The sequence below is a fragment of the Lactuca virosa genome, chromosome 2 (genome assembly GCF_052849685.1).
Source record: "Lactuca virosa cultivar CGN04683 chromosome 2, Lactuca_virosa_CGN04683_v6, whole genome shotgun sequence".
Taxonomy (NCBI): Eukaryota; Viridiplantae; Streptophyta; class Magnoliopsida; order Asterales; family Asteraceae; genus Lactuca; species Lactuca virosa.
In genome coordinates this window covers 193,292,264-193,298,488 of record NC_136427.1, presented here as the reverse complement: position 1 = coordinate 193,298,488, position 6,225 = coordinate 193,292,264, and the positions used below count along the sequence as shown (strand labels likewise).

The window sequence follows — 6,225 nt, the reverse complement described above, 5'->3', positions numbered from 1 at the left end:
CTTGAGTTCAACACCCTTTCTTATCAAAACTATATTATACTCGATCAGGTTCACTGTCTGTAAGGTGTGGTTTAGATGCGATAGACTAGGACTTATAAATAAAAAACCGGTACATTAAAATATACATCAGATTGGATCAAGTTTCCCAACACTTAAACTTTAAAATAAGGAAAAGAAATATACATGCAAGGAACGGGTGTTACAATTCTCCCCCACTTAAACTAGATTTCGTCCTCAAAATCCTTGGCTGTAAATAGTTACGGATAGTGCTCACACATCTCTGCCCCGGGCTCCCAGGTCCACTCAGAATCCTTCCTATGCTACCACTGAACCTTGACCACAGGTACCACCTTGTTACACAAGGCCTTTGTCTTCCTATCCAAAATAGCCACCGGCATGTCCACGTAATTCAGGCGCGCATCGACCTGAATATCATTTAACGGAACCACCACCGAATCATTCACCACGCACTTCCACAGCTGAGAATTATGGAAGGTGTTGTGAATCTGACTAAGCTTATCAGGCAAATCCAATCAGTAGGCCACCTTGCCCACCTTGGCCACCACTCATAACGGTCTAATAAATCGGGGGCCCAACTTTCCCTCTTCCTGAAGCGTATCACACCCTTCCAGGGGATACCTTCAACAAAACCATGTCCCTAACCTGGAATTCCAGCTCGGACCGTTGTCTATCAACATAACTCTTTTGTCGACGCTGTAATGTCTGTAACCTCTCTCTAATGTGATGGATAAGCTTTGTCATTTAGAGAACCACCTCAGTCTTCCCATAACCCTATAGCCGACCTCTCGCCAACACACTAGAGTACAACACTTCCTCCCATACCGAATCTTGTATGGCGGTGCCCCAATGCTATAATGATAGTTGTATGAAAACTCATCAATGGGAAGGTAGGAGTCCCAACTCCCACCGAAATCGATAACATAAGCCCTCAGCATATCCTCGAGCGTCTGAATGGTCCGCTCACTCTGACCATTAGTCTTAGGGTGATAAGTAGTGCTGAAATGCAGTCTCGTACCCAACTCCTCATTAAATCTCTGCTAAAATCGAGAAGTAAATCGCACATCACGATCAGATATGATAGAAACCGGTACACCGTGGCGAGTAACAATCTTGCCCACATACACGTCGGATAATTTCTCATCCGAAGAACGCTCCCGAATGGAAAGGAAATGGGCACTCTTGGTCAGATGATCGAAGATGACCTACATAACATCGAGTCCCTTGGTTGTCCTCTTCAACTTGGTGATATAACCCATGGTGATCTGCTCCCATTTCCACATAAGTACCTCCAAAGGTTGCAACTTGTCATGCAACCTCTGTTGCTCTGCCTTGACCATCTGACAGGTTAAGCATCTCTCCACATACCATGATATCTCTGGCTTCATGCATGACCACCAATAGTTGAGTCTCAAGTCTCGATACATCTTCGTGGCTCCAGGGTGGATCGAGAACTTGGATTTGTGCGCCTCCTCCATCACTGTCTGTCAGACCCCTCCAAAAGCTAGGACCCATACTCGCCCACACTGGGTTATAACCCCACGACTATTGGTGGCAAATCTACCAATTTGACCCCTAATCCTCTCCTTTTTCCAATTCTCCATCCTATTTCCCTCAATCTGAATCTCCCTGGTGAAATCCAGGAGTTGTGAGTCGATGATCATCCTCAAAACCGCTGTCTAGGGTTTCGAATCACCACTAGTGATCTGCATTTCCAATGACGCCTGAAGCCTTCGATCTCCTTCTTCACGTGTGCACCACCATCGATCTCCATCGGCTAGGGTTTCGAGACCGATGATTTTGCCATATGTTCAGATCGATTTATGACAGATGTTTAGATCATCCTTGGCCTCCATCGTCACATGTATTACAACATCGGATATGGAGAAGAAGAGTCTTGTCGCCGCCTAGGGCTTCAAAGCCACCGTCCAGGGTTTCAAATTAAGGGTTTAATATTCATATACAAGGAAGAAATCAAATGCATGGTTTTCAAATTATGGTTTAGCTGGAGGAGGTGTTGGCGGTGATAGGTGGTGGTGTCGAATATTTGTTGTAGGAGCTAGGGAAATGGAAGGGGAGGGTGGGGATATTTTATTTTATTTATTTATTTATAATTTAAAATTGACAAATAAATAAAAGAAAATGAAAAAAGAAATTAAGAAAGATAAAATAGTCATTTCATGTCAATAGAGACTAAGCGTGTAAGAGAAAACAAACTCAGGGACAGTCCGTGTTAATTTTTTAAAATAGAAACTAAACATACGTTTTAACACATGCACGAGGGACGAATGGTATAATATACACTATATCTATGGATATAGATTATAGAAATAGATAACATTATATTTATATGCATGTTAAAAATATAATGATATCCAATTTTTCCAAAAGTGGGATCAGTTGAATTGTAATGTCATTCTTTCACCATTTAAAGGTCATAGATTCAAGTCTTTATTTATCCAAAATCTGTAAACCTTCCTTTTAACACACTTATTGCGATATTTATAGCTAACATTGGTTTTTGTAAAAAATAGTATCTTGGTTTACTAGTAAGGGCAATGCCCCCATGTTCCATTTGTCGTGTGTTTGAGTCCTTTAATGTGCATGTATTGTGTATCCAAATCCAACAACAATTGTCCAACCAATCCGTACTCAAATCCAACTGTGAAACCATCTTTGTAGTCTCTTCCTCTAAGCACAAAAAACTCACAAGGCTTATTGATCATCACAATAATCAAATTACTATCTTTTGGATCAAAATTTTGGCCCAATATCAAACAAAATTTTAACCCATTATTTCTGTCTTTCCGCCCATCAACAGTAGTAAGAAACTTAAAATTACTTGCCAGCCCAAAGCAATTGTAATCCAGCAACCCATCTCTTTTGAATCCCTATCCCATATCAAATAAGCCCATATAATTCCAGCCCAATAGTAACCTTGCCTTATTTAGCATCCTCAGATACATTATACATATGGCAACCAAATTCAACAATCATTCGTATTGCTATTATTACTCATTAATCTCAACTTTTGAATGAAATGAAACTTGTTATTAATAAAAAAATCCATTTTTTCTATTCCATGCAATTTTCTTCCAATGCAGCCTTCATGCGAAAAATCTTTATAGATATTGGATTATAATTTCCACCATACAAATCATCAGAGTTGTCCTTAGGTAAAATAGGTTTCGAACATATTATTTTTAAAGATTTACTACTCTATGATTTCGTTTTTATATGTTTGTTTTAAGTCTGAACTGAAGTGGTCTGTTTCATGCTTTAAAGGGGATAACAAGATACGCAATTATCCAACGAATATGAGTAGTAGTTGTTTTGGAAGAAAGGAAAGGGCAAATTACAAAGAATGGTAAGGAACTTTGGTTATATATTAGGTAACTGTTCTCATTGGTAGGAGCATCAGTTCAGATGCAAATGTTTTTAATGATCTCTGAGGGCAGCTTTCTATTTTTCATTTATTGGGTGCAAGTGTTTTACTATATTTATCTATGTGGGCCTATTTACGTTGACCGGTGTGAATTCCTTTTACATTATCTTTGATGTTTTGATTTGCAAGATGAAAGATAAAAATGGAAGAAAAAGAAATGATTTTACTAAGGTTTGGTTTCTTAATTTCTTTTTGTACGTGGGTTTCTTTTCGGTTTAATTTTTGAATATATCTTACCTATTGTAGTTTTTTTTTTTTTTAATAAAATCATATGCGAGATATCAGGACCTCTGCTGGAAATAAAATCGATAGAAGGATACCTGATAATCTTTGGTCTTACACTAATCTCAACAATCTGTGAGTTTTGTTCATCTCCACACTTCTCCTACTTAATTTATCTCACAGCCGAAGGATTTGTTGTTTTCTCTCAAAACTTGATAGAATTCACAGGAAATTAGAGTTTAGGATCATCATATTCACTTCAAAAGTCCAATTACCTTGATTAGTTCTTGTAATGGTTAAATATGATATTGGATTACCTATTTTGTCATTTTTTTTATCTCAAAATATGTTTTTCTATTTAAACTTCAGTTGCATTGAAAAGTAAATGAACTTTCTTTTTATAAATAACTCAAAAATATTGTTTATAATATGCATTGAGTGTTCCAATATCAAGATTAAGATCATTTGGGTTTCTCTATTTTCCTTCTTCAATTTTTGCTCTCTATATTTACATTCAAGATTGATAATATCCACTTCATATAATTGTCTAGGGTATTGGATATATAGTTTATTATGGCTATATTAAAAGTAATTATCATTGTTTTCCCATTTAAAGAAAATGATAATTTGAAGCAATATTTTTCAAATTAGAGCTCACGTTTTGATGATGTCATATGTTTAAATTTGTTTTTATTTTAAACAAATTATAGATTCTTCTTGCAAATGGATGTTTCAATTTTTTTGTATTTTGAACAAATTGTAGATTCACTTGCAATGGATGAAACGAGAAGCAGGAATTAAAGACATTTGCAATGGATGAAACGAGAAGCGATGACAGTAATCAAAGACACTTGCAATGGATGAAACGAGAAACGATGATAGGAATTAAAGACACTTGTAATGGATGAAACGAGAAGTGATGACATGAGAATAAAAGTTTTTCTTTATTTGTCATATATTGTTTTATCACCATAGCGATTGTGCCAGAGGATTGTCTAGCGGATGTTCGAGTTTGTAGGTAATCAAACTCGAGTAAATTTTTATGCTTAAGAGTTGCGCTACTTACACACCTATACGATGGCCTTCAAGCAAAAAAATGGAAAATCCCACCGCCTGCAGAAGCTTCCTCATCCGTGGAGTGATTGAATTTTCGAGAACACCAATTCCATCAACATTAAAATCATCGGTCCATGGATCTAATTTTGTTAATAGTTCCACCTAAGATAACAAGATATGCAAATCCAGAAGCTTCCACTTTTAATAGTATTCGTTTCTGCGTTTGATCAAGGAAAATACAGATGTAAATTAGATTGTTGTCGTCCACTAGGGATGAGCGTGGGACGGAACCGGTACGGACCGGTACCGTTCCCGATTTCCCAAAACCAAATTTTATTGAAAATCAATCCGGAATACTGAACCGAATTAACATCACCGGTACCGGTACCGGGAATGGTACAGGTTTTCGGTACTAGTACCGGTACCCGTGGTACCGAATCCTGAATTTCATGTATTTGGAGTACCAAGAACTGTCTCATATTTTCAAATTCAGTACCGGACGGGAGGGTTTTGGGACAAACTGCGCATCCCTACCATCCAGGGCTGTTAAATGCATATTCTTTAAACAATAAAAAAAAACCACGATTCAGCACTAAGCTTTAAAGAAAATTACCCTTAACGCCGTCGTAGGTCTATCAGGTTGAAGAGCAACATAACTACGACTCTTTCAACCTTCATCAACAAAAGCCTAGTCCGCCGTTGTTGCAATTCCCTATTTTAACATTTTGAAAACCATTTCATTATCTTATGAATGTAATAATCGAACATAACTAAGACCAAACTCCCCAAATCAAAAAAAATACCAGAATGTTTTCGTAATTAAACAAAGACAACAGTGGTTCACTAACCTTTGATTTATTGGTGGAAGATGCTTGCAAAAACAGACCCTTAGATCGCCGCGCTCTGCTCTTCGGATAGGAAGAAAACCTAACTGTTTTTATGGCGTAGAACCCCTAAGTGCTAAATGGCTTCTCTTTCTGGGTTTTTATGTAATGGGCCGACTTCTAGAAGCCCAAAAAGTCATATCATGTTTTAATTCAATTTTACTTCAAATTTTTGACGTAAGAATAACAATAACTATAATTATGAACGTTCTAAATATATAGATGGGTTAATGCAATAAATACAATTATTTGAACAATTTTTTTTAGTTTTAGCCATAATTCCTTTTGGTCTATAAAATTCATTCTTTTTAATATTTTCTTTTAAATATTGGGTTTTCCAAGTTGTAACATATTACCAAGTCATCTTTTGATGATAATACATTATTATTGACCGGGCTTGCCACTTCAACGATGACAACACATTATTGTTGATGTAATTTGTCACGGCATCATCTTCAAAAAGAAAAAAATATAATTAATAATACAATATCAATTTGCCATTTAACATAAATAATTATAACATCCAAACGAATGATTTTGTTTTTGATACGGCAATTAATATAGATTTCTTAGTTAAATTTGTTTAAAGTACTTTTAGAT

General features: G+C 36.4%; 1 long non-coding RNA gene across 1 annotated transcript; it reads right to left on the bottom strand.

Annotated features, from left to right (window-relative positions):
* Positions 1 to 4,610: 4,610 nt before the first annotated feature.
* On the bottom strand, positions 4,611 to 5,710 carry LOC145159938 (uncharacterized). The gene is made up of 3 exons (XR_013737967.1): positions 5,590 to 5,710; positions 5,355 to 5,453; positions 4,611 to 4,958 (listed from the first exon to the last, which is right to left on the bottom strand). It is a non-coding gene; the product is annotated as an uncharacterized LOC145159938 (long non-coding RNA).
* Between the last annotated feature and the right edge of the window lie 515 nt (positions 5,711 to 6,225).